General features: G+C 52.0%; 1 pseudogene; it reads right to left on the reverse strand.

Annotated features, from left to right (window-relative positions):
• Window positions 1–18,806, reverse strand: LOC140847379 (vasoactive intestinal polypeptide receptor 2-like; annotated as a pseudogene).
• Window positions 18,807–19,571: the final 765 nt, after the last annotated feature.

A 19,571-nucleotide genomic window follows, 5' to 3' on the forward strand; every position in this document is an offset into this window, starting at 1 on the left:
CTAGATGACCGAGGTCTCCTTCTGCAGGGAGGATGGGGCGAGGGAGCCCTGGCTGCACGGCAGGGCGCTCTCTGAGCCGGTCCTCCAGGAGGATGGATGAGCCGCGCAGCCTGTGGTCCTGGCTGGAGGGCTGGCGCTGGCACAGGCCTTGCCATTTTCTTCTCAGCTCTCCCTGCACCTGGGGGTCAGCAGGCGTGTGAGCCGGGGCACACTGCTCAGGGGCCCTGCCAGCAGTCACCCGTGAGCGAGCCGCCCTCCCTTTGCCGGCTGGGCGGGTTGGGCTGGAGGACCCAGGCCTTGAGTGGCTGGTTTCGGGAGTGCCTGGGCCCAGGGTTAACGTAGGTTTTCAGAAGCACCTCGGCAGCGGGATTGGAAGTACCTGGATCATGGTTCGCTGCCAAGTGTGTTTGAGGGACGTTTGGAAAGGAGAGGCAGGTGGAGCATTGCACAGACCCCGAGGACAGAGAGGCAGAGCAGCCAGAGCCGGCTGGGTTTAGGCCCAGGCTCTGGGGAAGAGCAGAGAGATGGGGAGACAGCGGGCAGGGAGCGGACAGCCCCCAGGAGTGAGCGCGGGTCGCTGTGCAGAGCCGGGTCGCACACCCCCAGGCTGACCCCTCCGGCTGGGGAGGGCCTGGGTATGGAAGATGCCTGGTGGCCAGGTGGTAGGGTTGGGGGGAGTGCTGTGATTCTCCCCATGTGGGGTGGCGTGGCAGGAAGGCAGACTGGGGAAGCGCTGGTCCTGAGGAAGGGGAGAGGAACCTGTGAGTGCAGAGGTGCCTGAGGGACAGTCAATGGGTGGGGAGACCACCCCCAGAGGAGGGCAGGGAGCAGCCCCACAATCCCAGTGGAGTCTCCAGCAGGGTGTGGGTGTCCTTCTGCAGGTTGCAGGTCTGGCCCCGGAGCTGCGGGGTGGGGGACCTCCAATGGAGCCCTGGCTTGGGGTGGAGAGAGACTGTGCCATTTCTCCACTGGTGCCGGCGCATGAGGGCATGGGATGAAGCTTTCGGGTGAGCCATGGGGCCACGGCGGAGGCCTAGGCTCCTCCAGGCTGGGGGATCCCTCACACACGGGTCCCGAGGCGCTGACAACTTACTTCGCTGTTGAGGAAGCAGTAGAGCACCCTGTGGGCAGGAAGGGGCGTCAGCGGCCACTCAGCCCTCGGGCAGGGGCAGCCCCTCCACGTGCAGTTGAAACGATCCCATGCACAATTCAAGCAGGATCTGGTATGTGGAGGAGATGCCAATGGGAAACACTGCAAACACCACGTAGTGGACTCCAAACAGCGGGATGAGCAGCAGCGTGGACTTGGTCAGCCTCCTGCCCCGAAAAAGGGGACCCAGTCAGGCAGGGCTGCAGGCTGGCCCGCAGGAGACCGGGCAAACCCACACACTGGCCCAGGGCCTCACCTCCAGTCTCTTTTCTCCTAAGTTTAAGTATCACACACCCCGGCCCCAGGGCAGAATGGGCAAAGGTGGGTAAGAATCTGTTTGCCTCTTAAAGTGAATAATCTCTCACAAGGAATCTCGATGGGGCTGCTAGTGAAGATGAGCCTCAGAGGGTTTGACCCCCTGTGTGTCCCTGGTTTTGCAGTCGGGACCGTCCACTGGCATTTAGGGACAGAGGCAGGTGTTACTTTCAGATCACAAGCAAAGATGCAGGGGGGTGCGGCACCCACGTGGGAGGGAGGGAGGGAAGGTCCCTGCAGAGGCAGTTCCCGGGTTGGGCTGGTGAGCTGCACTCCTGAGCCCATGGGTTCTGTGGAACTGGGGGACCTGGACCTGCACAATTTCTCTGTGTGAGTCATTATCCTCCCTAATCAGAACACAGATTTTTCTGGCATTGCGTTCTTTTTTTTTGAGAGGGCATCTCTCATATTTATTGATCAAATGGTTGTTAACAACAATAAAATTCAGTATAGGGGGGTCAATGCTCAATGTACAATCATTAATCCATCTCAAGCCTAATTCTCGTCAGTCTCCAATCTTCTGAAGCATAACGAACAAGTTCTTACATGGTGAACGAATTCTTACATAGTGAATGGCATTGCGTTTTATGTTGAAAATAAAGTAGATGAACTGAATTCCACTCTCCAAACACTTCTTTCCCTGTTCTATGTCTCAGTTCTCCAAGTCGGTGCTTCTCAAGCTTCAGCTGCACTGGAACCCATGCAGGCCACCTTGAAAAGCAGAGGCTGGTCCTGTAGGCCTGGCACCTGGCCTGAGACCCCCTGTATCTGCCAGCTTCCCAGAGGTGCTGCAGCGGCAGTCTTGGAGCCCCACGTCGGGAACCACCACTGTAAGGCAGCTGCCCTCACTGCTGTGGGCTAGAATCACCTGGCTGCTCGGTCCAGCCTGTCCCCCCACTGCTATCCAGGTGGGTCTTGGTAGGTGGGCCCCATGCCAGTGTCACATCTTCTGGGTGATTACAGAGTGTGACCAAGTGTGACCCCTGCAAGGCCCCTGTGGCCATGGACCTGGACCCCTGGAGCCACCTGGGGACTCACTGGGAGTGCAGGGCCTCAGTCCCCAGGTGACATGTGCATGTGGACCCCCAGTGACTGCAGCAGGCTTGTCAACTGCCCAGCTGCCTCTTCCTGAGTGGGGGGGGGGCTCCACTTCATCCCCCTGCTCTTGTTAGTTGACCCCCAACAGTTAGAATAAAGTCATGGATTTCTTATGTATTTTTGAGGTACTGGCGTGAAACCAAGCCCTCAGAGCCTGGATGTAAGTTCCAGAAATGTGTTCATTTCCCCCAGTTTCCCTAACAACAAACACCTGTGGTGTTGGCAACCAGTGGAACATCCTGTGCCTGCACAGACCCCGAGCCTCCAATTCTGCAGCAGCTGTGAGCACCCTGGATTCTCAGTCAGCAAGGACTCTGCACTGCCAGGGACTCTGCACTGCCGCCGGATGCCCTTGTGGGCCCAGGCCATGCTTACCTGCCTCTCGGCTCAGGCCGGCCTGGTGAGCAGACGCTGAGGCCCTGTGGGCATCTGTGCCTTTGGCTGTATGCTAGAGGGACAAGCTGCCCAAATTCTCATCATTAATACATCCAACATTTGCCATCATGCTAATTTCCAGAAAAGGGTCCCAGCAAGACTGACCTCTGGGGACCTGTCCAGGCAGAGTGGTTACTACCATTCGTGATATGACAGTTACATGGGAGAGACACCAACATATGACCAGAGGGATGCCAGACGCGCTCTGCCTTTTTTGTTATTCTGGAAAAATATTCTATTGTCCCCATTTAATTTTGTTTCCAAAATACAAGCATTCATCTCTAGACCTACTTAACAGGAAGTCCCCCAAAACAAGAGAAAGGTGAGCACGGAAGCTAAGCAAGACTCATGGAGAATGAAAAGGGCTGCCAACCTGAGGTGGTTTCCAGGGATCAGCCCGGCCTCTCACCGGAGCTAAAAACACTGCTCAGATGCTGCAGCCAGAACTGCTCTGCCCTCCCGGCCTGACGTGGGACCTTCTCTAGGTTGCGGGCTCTGTGCAGCCCCCTCTGATACAAAGGGGTATTTATATATGCCAGGGCACAGTCGGGTGACTGCCTGCCAGGCTCTTACAGCGGCGGGGCTGGGCACCACATGCCATCCGGACACTGACAGTCCTCCTGAACGTGGAGATGGTGACTGTGGTTCCCACCTTCCCACTGAGGAGACTTCGGCCCAGAGGGGCGTCTCCCCCTGCAGGCCTCCAGCTGGCATAGGGCTCCAGACTACCAGGGATGCTGCCTACTTGCCTCCCCAGGCCCCGAGGTCTACAGGAGGGTGAGGCAGGAGCTGGTGGGGTGGGGCCCATGGACGGGCAGGTGGGTGGCTGGGGTCTGGACCTGGTCATCTGTCCCCAGGCTCCCAGTAGCTGGACCAACCACTCCATACTTAAATAGTGTTGATTTTATACTAGATACCTGGGCTTTATTTTTTCTTTATAAATTCTTGATAGAAATTTTTAGAATCTTTAATTCCTTCAGAGAATCTCTCAGCTCCTCATTAATTGGCTGGGTGATTGTGGGTGACTCCCACTCCCACTAAGTGGAGATGATGAAGACCATCTTCACATGATCATTAACAAACACAAATTGAATTATCACTAAGGACAAGGCCTGGCATTAGGTGTGAGCATGAACCCCGTGGTCTGAAGGGGAAGAAAGGATTAAACATAAAATACTACCAATGTGGGGCCAAAGAGAAAAGTCAGATTACAGAACAGGCTAAAGTATCAACAGTGGCTCCCGGAGGATGTCCATGCCAACACAAAGGGAAGGGGCTGCGGCTACTCCCTCCCTTGGGCAAGACACCAGCCTCAGCCATGTGCAGTCCCAGGAATTAGCCACAAGCACGTGCCTTTGACTACAGAGGGGCCTGGGCCGCTTGCTGGGTATGCCACCCTGGCCCCAGGCCTGTGGTGAGGGCCTCTCAGCCCTGGATCTAAGCACATACTCACTTATACTGTGACTGGTCATTGCCACCGACATCTGGGGATGTCAACTTTTGCAGTAAAACTTGTATAATACAAAAAGGACAAAGTTGACCTGCACAAAAAGAAACAGCATGTCATGTGGAGCCCCCCAGCCTGGGAGGGGGGTTGACTGGGAGGCCTGCGGCTCAGCCCTGTCTGGGCGGCTGCTTCTCGCTAGGCACAGGGCTCGGTGCCCCCCACCCCCCCACAGGTCTGCCCCTGGTTGGAGTTGGCAGTGTCTGTACCACTGTCTGTGGCCCAGGTGGCAACACGTATGAGGTAGTTTGGAGATGGGAAAGGGGCAAGGAGTCCAGTCCACCTCCCATGCTTGGCCAGCCTGAGGGTGCCTGCCCTGGGGAGCCCTTCCTGCCAGGGAACGCGCACCTCCTGCTCCAGGAGGTGGGCTGAGCCCTCAGCCCTTGGGAGGAGCTTGGCTGCTCCCTCGGTCTTCTCCAAGAATGGGGCTGTTTAAATTGAATACAGGGTGACAGGCTCGCCCTGCCAAGTGCTACCCACCAGATAACTCATGTTTCCATGTAGAAACTACTTACTATAATAGAAATTAAAATTGGTGTTCGTATAACCCACCAGGGAATGCTGTGGTCATTGGTATCCCAGCAACTATTGAAAAGAGAGAAGGAAAACCCCATTACCACCTACTCCATCTGTAAACCACATGGTGTGTGGACTGTGGACTCACCCCCTGCAAGGTGCTGCCCTCTGCCTCCCTTGGTCACCTCCCTTGGGTGCGTTTCCAGGCTCCTGGTGCCACTTCTTCCACGGTAAGAGCATAACTGCTCTGCATTTACAGGTCTTGGCACAACCGCCCCCGTCGAGATGGATTCACTGTATTCTCGCCGTGATGGCTCGGGGAGCGGGGACACCAAAGCACACGTCAGCTACACCCGGGGAGCCGGCACGACTCCCACTTGCTGCGGCAGACAGCAAATCCAGGGACGTTTCTCCTGAACCCCAGTTTCCTCACTTTCTGAGGTCTGAATGTATGTACAGAGTGACATTTAAGATGTCTGTGCAGCAGAAGAGGCCAGCACAGCTAGAAACGTCTGTCCGGGAGGCATCGTCTTTAGCTGCCTAAAGGGCTAGAGGGTCCCCAACATTCCTTCTGTTGTCAAATCCAGCAGTGGGGGACAGCAGCCCCTCCCAACCAGGAAAGAGACACACTCTCGACCCCAGCTGGAGCTGGTGTTGCCAATAGGATGTGAAGCCCTTGGGAACCTAACCACAACCCCTACCCCGACCCGAACCCTGACCCTGACCCTAACCCCGACCCCAACCCCAACCCCAACCCTTCCAGCCGACCTCTGAGCCTGCCAGTGTGAGCCATACTAAGGCTGGAAGAACCACCGCAGTCGGCCCCAACGGCCGCACACAGAAGCACACCGCATGAGCACACCGTGATTACCCAAGTCCCCATTCCGGGTGGATGGGTACTGGTACTGGGTGACTTCCAGTGCCGACAGCCCCTCCCACAGTACTCACGGTGGGCACGCTTGGTGCCTGGGTGGGGCCGCCACCTGCTCTGCACCCTGTCTGCACTGCGTCCTGCACATAGGACCCAGGCAGAGGTGGAGAACCATTCCGAGAGCTGCCCTCCTGCCTTTTCAGCCCGCCTTCCACCCTTCCCCCTCACCTTTGGCTCAGCAAACACTGCGTGTGTTTTGTCCAGCTTCCTGTGTGAATACTGCTCCCCTCACCTAAGACCCGGATTCCCGTGATGAGATCTGCCTGGTTTATCCCACTTCCCGCTCTGCAGCAAGGCTTGCCGGATCCCTTCTCTCCAAACACTACGACCCAGGGACAGTCCTCCCCACGGCACTCGGAGCCGCTCATTTGCTGCTGACCTGGCCACGCCTGCAGACGTCGACTGGGCAGGAGGAACCACGCGGCTCCGCCCACTCCAAAGGCAGTGGTATGGGCGTGACACTCACCCCGTGTCCTCTAAGGAGAGCCTGGTGGCTGCCCACGCCCCCGTGCAGATGGTGGGGACAGCTGCAGAAAGACACCCGGGCATCCGCAGCCCCGGCTGGTCACCGGGGGCAGACCGGCAGGGACGATGCAGCTGTGCGTTTCATCCGCCGGGGCCGTCAGGGACCAGGGCTCTCTGTTGATGACATTAAGCAGAACCACCTCATAAACAGATGCCAGCTCACACCTGGGCCTCATTAAGGTGTGAAGACGAGTGTGTCTGAACTCTGAGTGCCCACTGTGCGTCACGAGCACTCATTCAAGTGCAGAGCGGCTGTGCCCGTGCGACGGGGCACCCCGTCCCTAACAGTGGAAGGGCTTCCTGCTCTGTCTTCCCTGCAGCCTTCTTCCCGCCTGTCCCCCCTTTGGGCACACTCCAGGAATGTGAGCTCAGTGCAGTTTTAAACCAGCTTTCTGGGTCCCAGAAATGGTAATGTGTTGGTTGTTGGAGCCTCCTAGAAAAGCTCGCCCCAGTGTAGCCTGAGTGCTCCCTACAGCGGGAGCAGGGGTTCTCCAAGCTGAAAAGTACCCCCCAGGTCAGCAGGGAGGGGTCAGGTCTGGGGTGGGAGGGCGCTGGGCAGCTTGCCCCATCCGATCAGGAGGTAAGCTGTGAAGCGGTGGCGGGAGCATGGCCACCAGGAGGGCATGCAGGTGCAGCCCTCGGCCAGCAGCCAGAAGTTAGACATGACACAGTTATGGAAGAGCACCAGACTCAGCCTGCAGCCAACCTGCAGGGTCACACACCAGCACGGGCACAGCCCTGAGCACAGCACATGGCAGGCCGAGCTGCCCCCCAGCACCACACCCACGCTGCTGTGAGGAGAGGAGAGAAAGCGGGGAGCGGGTGTGCACAGCCCCCGCAGGTGCTGGCACCTCACACAGCCCCCAGAGCTGTGCTCAGGGCTCCCCGCCTCCCTCCCCGCTCCCCATCCTCCACTCAACCCTCCTCCCTCTGTTCATCCCAAGATCCACTCTTAAAAGCGATGAAGAAATAAAGGGAAAAGCAAGAGAAACCGGCAATTATTTCCCCAGGAGTTGTGGAAGGGTTTTCTCTGGGGAGAAAATTGCACAGAATATAAAGCATATATATTTAACTACAGTCTCTCAGGCCTTCACGTAATAAATGAACCAGATGTTCAAACTTCACATGCAAACACTAAATTGCTGCTTTTAATCATTAAATTTACTTAGGAGTCCTGAAAAAAAGGACTTTAATTTCTGTTCTCTGTCTCTGCAGCCTCCCCCTAAAATTACTGTGTGGCTGTGCTTCTATATATCCATATATGTGGATACATTTTCACATTTATGTGGATACACTGACGTGTACATGTGGGCATGGACACATGTGGGATGGATATGCTTACATAATGCAGACACACATGGCGTGGATATGCTCACACGTGCATGGGCACCCACACGGGGCAGATGCAGATATTTTTATATGGCATGTGGATGTATGTTTATATCCACTTACATACATACTTGTGGGGTGCTTAAAGGGACCCTGTTGGGCTGCAAGGACTTTGGCTGACAGTCCTCAGCCCTCCAGCCTGCCCGCCTCCCGCCGCAGGCCTCTGAGGAGCAGCAGAGGGAAGGGGCACTGCTTACTGGGGCTGGGACCCTGAGTCCTACCGCCAGGGCCTCATGGACACAGAAATTCACGTGATAACAGCTACAGACATGGGAAAATCGCTCCATAGCCTGTCAGTGGGGCAGGCATGCAGTTGGGCTAGGTATGGATGGGGAGGCACGCCCTGCCGGACCAGCACAGGCTGCAGCTGTGAGTGGCGGGTAGAGCTGCCAGCTCTCTGGCCTTTAGGAAAGAGACCCAGTTCTAAGTGTGAGTGTTCACTGCACTGCTTTCCTGCAGAGCTCCATCTGACAGAGACGAGGTGCCGCATGTGAAGATGTGTGTGCCGACAGGAACAACGACACTGAGGCTGTGCCTGCTTGGTTGGATGTCACAGCCACATGCTGGGCTGCAGTGCCAGTCAAAGGAAACACTGACACCCCCTGGGCTTGGAGGATTTCCACGACGTCCTGTTGAATGAGGAAGAGGATGCAGAAAAATGGTCTTTAAGATGATTCCGTTTTCTTGGGAAAACTGCAAATACTGTGTCTGCAACTGGTCCATTTTCTCATTCAACATCACCACACTTGAGAACTGCAGGGGCCAGGGCATGGCGCTCCCAGCTAGCCTCATCCTCAGGGGCTACAAACCACACCCCTCAGGGTTCTCGATGGCATCCCAAAGACGTGGGGGCAGAGCCTGCCCAGGTCAGTGGTGAGAGCAGCAGTCCTGACCTGCCCGGCCCTGGTCTGCAAGCCCCACACGCATGCACCCACTAGGGTGGAGGGGAGGAGCCCACCTTGGCTAGGGCTGCCACCACAGGTCAACTTCCCGTACGGTTGTTCATGTTCTCTGGAGTGTGGTTTTCCAGGGCAGTTGGATAAAAACCAGACAGACCAGAGCAGAGGATCAAGCCCAAGTGTGTGCAGGGCTGGAGACCCTGGGAAATGGCAACTCCAGCTCCCTTTGTGATACAAGAGGCCCAAGTCCACGTAAGGAGCAGGAAAAGCCGCGTGTCTCCTGGGCTGCTGCAGGTAAGGTTTGCTGTCACACCTGGACGTGTGTGTCCGCTCCAGGCCCTACGGAAATGTAAGGCGGTTCTCTGGTCCCTGGGAGCCTGGTGACATCTGTAGTTGCTGATTATGAGCAAGCAAAACAGGATATTTTTTTGAATGTGTGAAATACCATTCAGACAGCAATGGGGCCAGCACAGAAAGTGGGCCTTGGCGCGGGGGTGTGTCTGACACCCGGAGCCCCCGCTTGCACTCAGCCTCGGGCAGAGTTGCGTGTCTGTGGTGATGCCTGCAAGGTGGTTTCCTGGGTCCCGTTCACAGCTGTTCTGCACTTGAGGATGTAGGGCTCCCGCAGCACCACACAAACCTCAGGCAGGTTGTCCTTCCAGGCATGGATGCAAACACAGGAACTGAGTCTGAAGGGCGCATGCAGTGGGCACCTCACCCACTGTGCCCCTTTGCTCACTTCCCTTCCTCCTAACACCCCTGTCCTTTGGGCTGTGGTCAATGTGTCAGCTCGGTGGGCCCAGGACCCTCACCCAGCCTCCAGCCTGGCCCTGTGATGCACATGCTCTTCCCAGGCCAGGGGTGTGGCCAGCTCAGAGCTGGGGACTCGGGCCATCAGGGATGGTCTTGGAAGCCTGGGCTGGGGCTCAGAGTGTCCCCACATGCTGTGCGCTCTGGTCTCAGTGAGAATGACCTGTGTGCTCCATGCATACCCTCTGGCAGCTGGGTGCTCCCAGACCACCCCAGGCTCAGAGGCAGCCATGGCACAGGCCATGCAGGTGGAGGTGGTGGGGGCTGGGGGCTTCTGAAGAAGAACAGGCTTTTTCATGCCTCGACCCATATGCACACCCTGAGGAAGGATGGCCGTGCCTCACTGGGGGACCCGCCCCAGGTGCTCTGCTTGGGGGAATGTGTTTGGCTGAACCCAGCTGGGAACAGAAGTGTCCAAAAAGCATAGATGAAAGAAAGGCTTCTTCTTCCCATCCCCACGTGGGGCCCGAGTGTCCCGGCTGATGGACTCACTCAGGGCTCTGCACCCATGAAGGGACGATGACAGGGAAGAGCCCTTCTCCTCCCCGGGCCCCACTCTCCCCGCCTCATGTTTTGCCCTGTTTTCCTGCTGCCCCCTCCCTCCCTTCCTCTCCTGGCACAGGAATCTCGGTGGCATCTGGTGCCCTCCCCTCTGCTCCATGCTTTGGGGATGGCGAGGGGAGGCACCCCTGCCCACTCCGTCCCAGACAGCGGTTCTCAGAGATGCTGGGACAGCGTGAGTGGCCCCGCAGGCATCTCAGCTGGGCCGTGGGCCTGCAGTCGGCCAGAGCACAGCCTGAGCCCAGTCAGCAGTGACACGCCACAGGTGGCTGGGCTTCCCTCAGCCCCACATCCTCATTAACCAAATGGGTGAATTGCTCTCTTGGAGGCAGCTGGGCACCATCGACAGGGTCCACAGGCAAAGCCCAGTACAGGAAGGGGCTCCAGCCATGGTGGGGGTGGTCCCATCCACCGGGGTGGCAGAGGGCTGGTGGGGTGCCAGCAGGGTGGGTCACCCTTGGCTTGCCCCCCCAGGTGCCGTCCTTCCCCCATCCCTTGGCGAGGAGCCAGTCAGGACTGTCCACATGGCAGGAGAGGGTTGAGACGCAGCTCCTCAGAGGCCTGGTGTTTGTGGCTCCATGACGGGCAGTGGAGGTGGCGGGCTCCTCAGAGCTTTGAGGCCATCCAGGGAAACGCTGGCGGTTCCTCAGGGGAGACCAGCCCTTGTCATACACGGAGACTCCCCGACTTCCTGGGGTGGGATTTGTGGGCTCCTGGGCGTGACAAGAGTGCCCGTAGGCTGTGAGCCGATTATCCCCCAGACGTGTTCACCTGCAGCCTGATGGCACAGCTGATGTTCTGTGGTGTGGAAAGGGGTTCACTGTCTTAAAACCAAATCAGTCCGCATCTGTCCAGTGCAGAGCAACCGTGTGGCAAAGCCATCCGGCCGGAACACAAGGCAGGCCAGTGTCCTGGCTCCTTGCGGGTGAGAGGAGCCGACGTCAGGAGGTGCGACCACGTCAGGGACGAGGCACCAGAGCCCGAATGCCTGCCAGCGTCCCGAGGACACCGGCGTCGCGCAGCGGAGAGGAGCCCGCGCACGAGGGGCTTGCTTGATAAGCACCGCGCTGCAGTGGGCTTGGTGCTGACGACCATCTCGCATGCTCCCTGGGCCCGGCGGCCAGAGGACCACGGGGCTGCGGTGTCACCCCACTGCCTCTGTGGGAGCCGGTGACTGACGCGGGTGCCCTTGTGCCTGAGGGCCGAGCCCACGCTCGCCCACAGACGTGCAGCTGGGCTCCCAGAGGGTGCAGGGGACTGATGGGAGCATCTCCCACACAGAATCGGGGAGATCTGGGGACAGAACGATGGCTCTGTGCTCGTCCCTCTGTGTCAGGGTTTTCCAGCCCAGAACCACTGCTGACAAGCCCTGGCAGTAGGGAAGGGGGGCCCAGCCAGCCGCCTGCCGGTGTCACCCCCTTGTCTCACCTCCGAGCTGGGCCTGCTCTGGGCCCCCGCCCTACGGCCAGGCCCGTTTCTCAGGCCTGAGCGCGACCTCTTGGAGCCCGTGCACCAGCTCCAGGGCTTCATCACGGGAAGTGGGGATTAGAGGAGGGGCGGGTCGCTGGGCAGGGAGGTTGGCGGCCGCACTGCCCACAGGCCACACCCCCGCAGCAAGAGGGCTCTGCCCAGAGGGGCGGCCTTACCCAGGAGGACTGTCGGTCGGGGCAGTGCCGCGTGCGGGAGCTGGAGCACAGAGCGTCATCCTTGCAGCGCCGAGACGGCTCTCAGGATGAAGGAGAGGAACCGGTTCAGGTGGGTGTGGTTGCGGGTGCAGCGCAGCCTCCTGGTGGGGAGGTGGGCTGTCACCCATTGACGCGGGGGCACTTAGACCCTAAGGCTTCCTTCTTTTTTAATGGAAGCTAATAATTATGTGACTACTCCCTAGGGTGTATCGAGGATGTTTTCTGTTTTGTATTATGATAAATATTTTTGTACATGAATCTTTACCGTAATTCCCGACGAGCTCCTCAGGTCAGAGTCCTTGAACAGGACCTGGGAATGAAAGTATAAACAGCACTGTTTCCAGCAAGGCTCACGTCAAATGCCCTGTTACTGGACTTAAGTGTCTGTGATACCTTCCATATCTAAAAATGCTCAGAACGTTTTGTTTATAGTGCTCTTATAACACTTAACCTCTGCTTCGGAGAAGACATTGAATATTCAATTTGACTTTTAATTGAAAAGTCATTAGGAAAACCAGCTGTCCTACACAAATGCATTTACAGGGTAATTAAACATCAGCTCTCTAGGTTTAAGTGAAGTTTAAACATTTGGAAGAACATTAGAAATTACACCCTAAAGTGGGCTTCCTCTGTGGGTCTGAAGGAGCAGCTTACTGACCGCCTTCCACTCAAAGTGGGCAGGGATTTGGACAGTAGCCAAGCGGCGGAGACCGGAAGGACTGGGACCCAGGGAAGGGAAATGCGTCCACGCCTGCCCCCTCGCTGTCTCCAGGCTGTCTGTCTCAGGGCTTAGGGACCATCTAGGGAGCAAAAGCCCCGAGCTTGTCACAGTGTCACTGCAAGGAATGACAGCAGAGTAAGGGGCTTTCAGGGTAACCGGTGAGGGGCTGCAGGTGTGGAAAAAAGGAAAACAGAGTCCAGGGCTCAGCAGGTGATTACCTAAGGTCTCACACTCGTTTGGGTCCCAAGTTCACGTGCTGGGTGAAATGAAGTGAAACCCAGGGGCTAAGAAAATGACATGCTTGGAAGAAATTTTGGCAACTTCATGTACAGAATTCAAGGTCTGTTGGGTAGAGGGACTCCCAGGCTTTCTCTGGAAACCCTAAAGAGCTGTGACCCAGAAACAGTGATGAACCAGAGAGAAGCCCGTCTTCATAAAGCCTGAAATACAGCCTCAGATCAACTCGATCCTGACTGGTGCTCTGCCTATCTTGATAGAAAACCTCTCTGCAGTGGGATATCTAAGCCTCTGTAATTTAACTATTTGTAATTTCAATAGAAATAACTGGGTATGCCAGAAACAGGACCAAATGATCAACTGCCAAGTTAAAAAGAAAAAATAAATAAAAGAGACAATTTTAGAAAGACGTCCAGAACCTGGCATTTTAATACACAGAGTGTATTAAGTATACACTGATTAATATACTCAGGTAAATTGATGAAGAGATAGAGGCTTTTATTAACAGATGGAACTGATTACAAAAACCAAGTGGAAATTTCAAAACTTAAAAAAAAGTCCCAATTTAGGAATTTAAAAACAGGGTCTAACATTAGATAAGTAAATGAGAGTATCATGAATTGAAAATAGTCCAGAAGAATATGTCTAGAATAGGGAGAAACAAAATATTGGAAAATGGAGAGAATCAGTAGGAAATATATAGCAGGTGGTGAAAAAATTGATCATATGTGAAAACAGAGTTTCAGAAGGAGAGAAGAGAATAAAGTACAAGCAGTACTTTAATAACTATTTGACAAGAATTTTTTGAAACTTAAAATATGGTAATAGATTAAAGAAGCCCCATCAATCCCCAGAGGAGAAACGCAAGAAAGCCACAGTGAGTCCCACTATGGAGCAGCTGTGAGAGCCACAGACAGAGAAAACACGCCTCGAGGCACCTGAGAAAAGAGACACGTTCCTTCAATGGAACAACGGTGAGACTGGCAGCTGAGTTTTCAAAAGAAATAATGATGTACATCTTTAATGTGATGGAAGAAAATAACTGTCAATAAAGAGTTCAACACTCTCAAAACTACCCTATAAATGAAGGCAAAATTAAGATGATTTCAGATAATCAAGGACAATGAGAAGTCATTACCAGTGGGATGGTGCTGAAAGAAACACTACAGGGCGGTCCTCAGGCAGCAGGAGGGTGAACCGGGATGGAAATGTGGAGACCCAGGGGGCCAAGGACCACCGAGAAAGACAGGTACGTGGGTGCCCTAAATAAATACTGACTTTAAAACAACAGTTGTGTCTTATAGTATTTAAAATACATACAGAATTAAAACACATAACAATAGCACCTAAAGCATGGAGTAAATGGAGTTGTATGTAAAGTCCTTAAATCACTGGAAAGTGGTGAAATGATAACTGGAGGCCACCTCCTATGAGGCAGAGGTACATGTAAATTTGGGGTGACAACTAGAGGAATAATAGAAGGTATGATAATGCTCTAAAAAGGGAAAACTTGCATAATAGAAATATTTGATAAATGAAAAAGAAACAGAATGAGTACAAAAGCAGCAAAGAGCAGTTTAGGCAGCAGAGAGCAAAGAGATGCAGGCAGGTCAGAACTGCAGGTTGTTAGTAAGTAGTCTAAATATGGGTGTAAAGATACTGCATGTAAAAATAAAAGTAGGGTGGTAATAAAAAGGGAATCCCATGGAGCTTAGAAGACACACAAATTAAATAAAAAACAGGAAAATTCAAAATAAAAGCATAGAAAACAATATGTCTTGCAAATATCAAGTGAAAGAAAGCTAACATAACTATATTAATATCAGCTAAAGTAGATTTTTAAGGCAAGGGGCACTACTAAGTATGGATGATTTAAAAGGATAAAATATTAAATTAGTATGCCCCTAATAACATGACCTTAAAATACATAAAGCAAGTAGTATAAGTTAAATAAAAAGAGAGAAACAAGTCCACAATAATAGCTGGAGATTTTAAAACAGTAACTGATAGAACAAGCAGTTAGAACAATCAGTAATGGTTTTGGAATATTTAAATACTGTGATTACAAACTTGATGTAAATGGTATACAAACCACTAACTGCAGAATTCACATTTTTTTTCAAGTGTAAAAGAAACTTTTACCAAAATGGGCCACATTCTGGATCATATGCAAGCCTCCACAAAATTTCAGAGGACCAAATTCATGCAGTATACTGATCACCATGAATTAAGCCAGAAATCCTTATTAAAAGCTGAATAAAAAATTAGTAACTGATTGAAAATTAAGCTGTAGATTCCTACAGCCTATGAAATTTAAAATAACCACAAGAAAAGTTGAGAAAAATTAGAACTAAATGATAATGGGAAACACACACATCTTAAAACTTGGAAGGAAGAACTACAGCAGGACTGAGGGGGGGTTTGCAGACACAGATGATGTACTGTCAACAAACAGCACTGTCAGTGTGTGAGCATCTGTCTTCAGAAGCTAGAAGAAGAGCCCTACGGTAAACCCAGAGAAAGCAGAATTAAAGAAATATAAAAATAGGAGGCTATGTTAGTAACTCAACAAACACACAAGAAAGGAATGAACAAAGTCAAAACGCTGTGCCTGGAAAACAGTGATAAAATTGATAAGAGCTTAAAATCAAGATAAAAAAAAGGAAAACACAAATTACCAACACCAGGAAGGAAAAAGGAGATATTAGTACAGCTCTTACATACATTCAATGTATAATAAAAGAATATAGAAAATGTATATTAAAAGGACAGATTCCCTGAGAAAAAAACTTATAATTAACTTAAGAAATAGAGAATCTCAATCATGATGTGTCTAGTTTAAAAAACTTGAATGTAGAAATTAAACCTTCCCCAATTCTCAGCCCAGATGGCTTCCTTGGTGAATTCTACAAACTTTAAGGAGAAATACTACCTTATCTGACTTGAACTATTCCAGACTAGAAGACAGAGAACACTTTCTTATTCACCAATGGGTGAGTGTAACTGTCATATGAGACCCTAATTTTATAAAAAAGAATATAAAAGATCAAATTCACAAATGTAGGTACAAATTCCTCAACAAAATATTAGCAAATTAAACCCAGCTATATCATAAAAGGATAATACAACACAACCAAGTAAGGCAAACTTAAGGAATGAAAGAAAAGTAGATTCAATATTAGAAAATGTATTTGTGCAGTTTTTCACACTAAATGAACAAATGATAAAAACCATCTACTCATCTGAATATATATAGAAAAATCATAAAATTCAACACCTATTCATGGTTAAAAACTGAGATATCTGGGAATTGAAACCAAAACTAAATGGGCTTTGACCCCTGCCTCATACCACACACAATAAGCTATAGGTGTATCATAGACCTCCACATAAAAAGTTAAATGATAAAATATCTAGATGGTAACAAAGGGGAATATGGCAAAGATTTCTTAAATAGGCCTCAGGAGGCACTGACCAAAAGCACAGATGACAAATGGACTTCATTAAAATTAAGAACTTTTGTTGATCAAAGGCTCACCAAGAGAGTGTAAAGTCTAGAGATAAAGCCTAGATAACCTCAGAGGTAGAGATAAAATTTGTAATACTAGGTATTTGACAAGAAACTCCCCTCTATGACTCTTAAAAATCAATTTGAAGGGAGATAGCAGAACAGAAAAAATGAACAAATACATGAAACAACACTTCAAAAAAAGTTCAGATAACCTCATCAGCCATAAGGAAATGCAAATTAAGAACACCATTCTCTATTATTATTAATCCAATTGCATGTCTAAATTTTAAAAAGCTAATGATAAGTGGTGACAAGGATACAGAGCAATTGTCAGTCCCCTGCACGGCTGGCAGGCTCCTGCAGGGTGCAAACACTCTGGACAATGGTGGCAGTTCCTAGAAAGACTATGCATAGCCTATTGCTGGTAAGTGTAAAGTAAATGTCCGTATCAATGTAAATGTGCATACAGACACACAGACACATGTTTCAGGAAGCATGTACTTAGGTGCAGGAGGCACACAAGGCTCTTCACAGCAGCCCCTTGTGGTCCCAAATCAAGAGTCACCATCCATGAACAGTGAGGGGCAAGTGAATAGTATTGTGCTCAGTAAATGGACTCCTTCACATAATAAAAGAGACCAGAATGACTTCATCAACAACAGGGATGACTCTCCCTGTGAAAGACTGGATGAGGGAACTGAACCTGAGACAGAAGGCTTCCTCTGTGTGATTCTAAGATGGCATTTTCAAAAATGGCAAAAGCAATCTTGGTGTCAGAAATCTGGTTAATGGCCACTTTCAAGGACACAGAGGAGATGTGGGGATGGCTTCTGGGGCTGATAATGTCCTAAATCTTTATATGGGTGTTTGTTCATTTGAAGACATGCATTGGTGGCAATGGAAGATTTACTAGCTTCCCTGAACCTGTACTTCATTAGCAGACATTTATTTTAACATATTTAACAGCACTGCCTTAGTAAATGAGGACATTAAATGGGCTGTAAAGTGTCCTTGGTGTCTAGGGGGCTGTGGAATAAACTGCTGTGGGACCGCTGGACTGCAGTTGTAGACACTGCCTGCTGGCTTCTCGTGGGGGCTGCATTCTTGTCTCCAAATCACCTTTTCTTTCTTTTCCTCTTTCCTTTTTCTCCATCCCTCCCTCCCACCCACACCTCTCCACTGCAGAGGTTGGGATCTATTGCCATGACTCAGAGATGACATGCCGTCCAGGGAGTCACGTTTACTGGGTGTCTTAGCTAAGCTCATCATGCATCACTCATTTTAAAATTTATTTCTGAGCGAGGCTCTGCAAAAGGGTGCTGGATGTGACTGCAGGTGCAGCTTCTGATAAGCCGGGCTGGACTTGTTCATGGTGATGGCAGGACACGGCCTCTGGAGAACATGCCCCAGGGGACAGGAGGCCTGGGTGGTCATGAATCAGGGCTGTGGCTCTCCAGCTCAGCGACCTGGAATGTGGGGCACCTCTCTGGGCCTCCTTTATCTAACTGTAAAACTGGACAGAGGCAGCACTGGTGGAGATGCTGTAGGGACAAAATAAACTCTTACAGAAGGCATGGCGTGCTGTGGGTGGCAGTCACAGCTGCAGTTCCTGGGTTTGCAAGGACTAGAATGGCTTTGCCCGGGCCTGGACCCCATACGCCCTCCAGGATGGCAGCTGCGGCTCCCAAGCTAGGTCAGTGTGTGTTACCCCAGCCTGCAGTGCTCGGGTACTTCGTCAAGGATGGGAGCTGCTTCATTCCTCGGCAACAGTTCCTAAATGCTTTCTTAGCTTATGCAGCTGTTCTGGACAATAAATGTTCAATGCCAGCAATGAATCCCGTGTCCTGGCTGTGATTATGGAGATGGTGGAGATGTTATGTTTATAATACAGATTTTAGAGTTGCCTCCCTCACCACTCTCCCAGGAAGGGACATCGGATGAACAAACACATCTGACCCCTGGAGGCAGGAAGCATTTCTGTGGTCAAGAGGAAGGCACAGCTGGGAACATTACACCAACTCTGGGCTCTGGGTGATGCTTCCAGCAACTGTTACATGTTGAGACAGCAGACGTGTCCTTTTCTAACTAAGAAGTATTACTGGCAAGTGACTAATGACTTCTGACACAGGATGGCAGAGCTGTGAGACAGACAGGACCTGGTGTTGATGATTCTGAATCAGCTGCCCCTCAAGCCCTCTTGCCTCCAGCTTTCCTCATATATGAGTCAGCAGGTGCCCTTATTGCTTAAACCATCTTGATTCCTGTTTCTGTCCCTCCTAACAAGGCTCTGAGATGGTAATGGGGTCGGTGGGGACTTGGCTGCTTAAGCAGCCTGCTTACCTGGGCTGCAGCCCTTGCTGTGTGCCCAGCACATGGGGCAGTTTCCTGGGAAGGGTCCCCGAGGTGGGATCTGCCTGGGAGGCCCCCCAGGCACAGCATGGCACTGACCCAGCCCGGCTCCCTGAGGGCGGCCCCCACCCATGGGCTGCGCTGGGGGCCTCGTTGAGCTGGTTCTTCATGCCGAGCAGGTTGGGGGATGAAGGGCGCCTGGTGTCCTGTTTCCACACCTGCTTCTGCTTGGGTGCCACATGGGGTCTCGGTTGCTACAGGTCCACAGTGTAGTGGGAGGTCAGGGCATGATGCCCGGGCTCTGCTTTCTCAGGACGGCTGTGGGGATGGGGTCCTGTCCAGTTCCATTCAGCTTGTTGAGTGTTTGCTTCTGTGTGAAGTGTGGTGGAATTTCTGTGTGGGGTCCCACGGAGTCTGCAGGTTGCTGTGGGTGGACGGGACCTGTAATGGCCTAACTCCTCCCATCCAGGTCTGCAGTGTCCACAGTGTTCAGGCCTCAAGCCTCCCGCCTCATTGGTTAGGCTTGTCCTTAGGTACTTTATTCTTTATGATGTAGTTGTAAAGGGCATTGTTTTCTTCATCTCTCTTTCTGATGGTTGGTTATTGGTGAACAGAAGCAAACAACTTCTGTATATTGATTTAGTATCCGGTAAGATCATTGAGTTTATTTTTAGCTGTAACAGGTTTTTGGTGGAGTGGTGTGGATATTGGAATTAAAAAATCCCACTGTTCCACTCAAGGTTGTCTCAACAACCAACCCCAGTGTCTGCAAGGGAATTTTACCACGTGCCTTGTAGTGACTCCCACAGGCTGAGTAGCGCTCCACTTCGGGTGAACTGAATGGGGAGGGCTTGGCCTCTGAGACCGGGTGTGATGTCTGCTCTGCTTTTCTGGTGCAGTACTGACATGGTTGTTGTGCAAAGTAATTTACTTTC

The sequence above is a fragment of the Manis javanica genome, chromosome X, assembly GCF_040802235.1.
Source record: "Manis javanica isolate MJ-LG chromosome X, MJ_LKY, whole genome shotgun sequence".
NCBI lineage: Eukaryota > Metazoa > Chordata > Mammalia > Pholidota > Manidae > Manis > Manis javanica.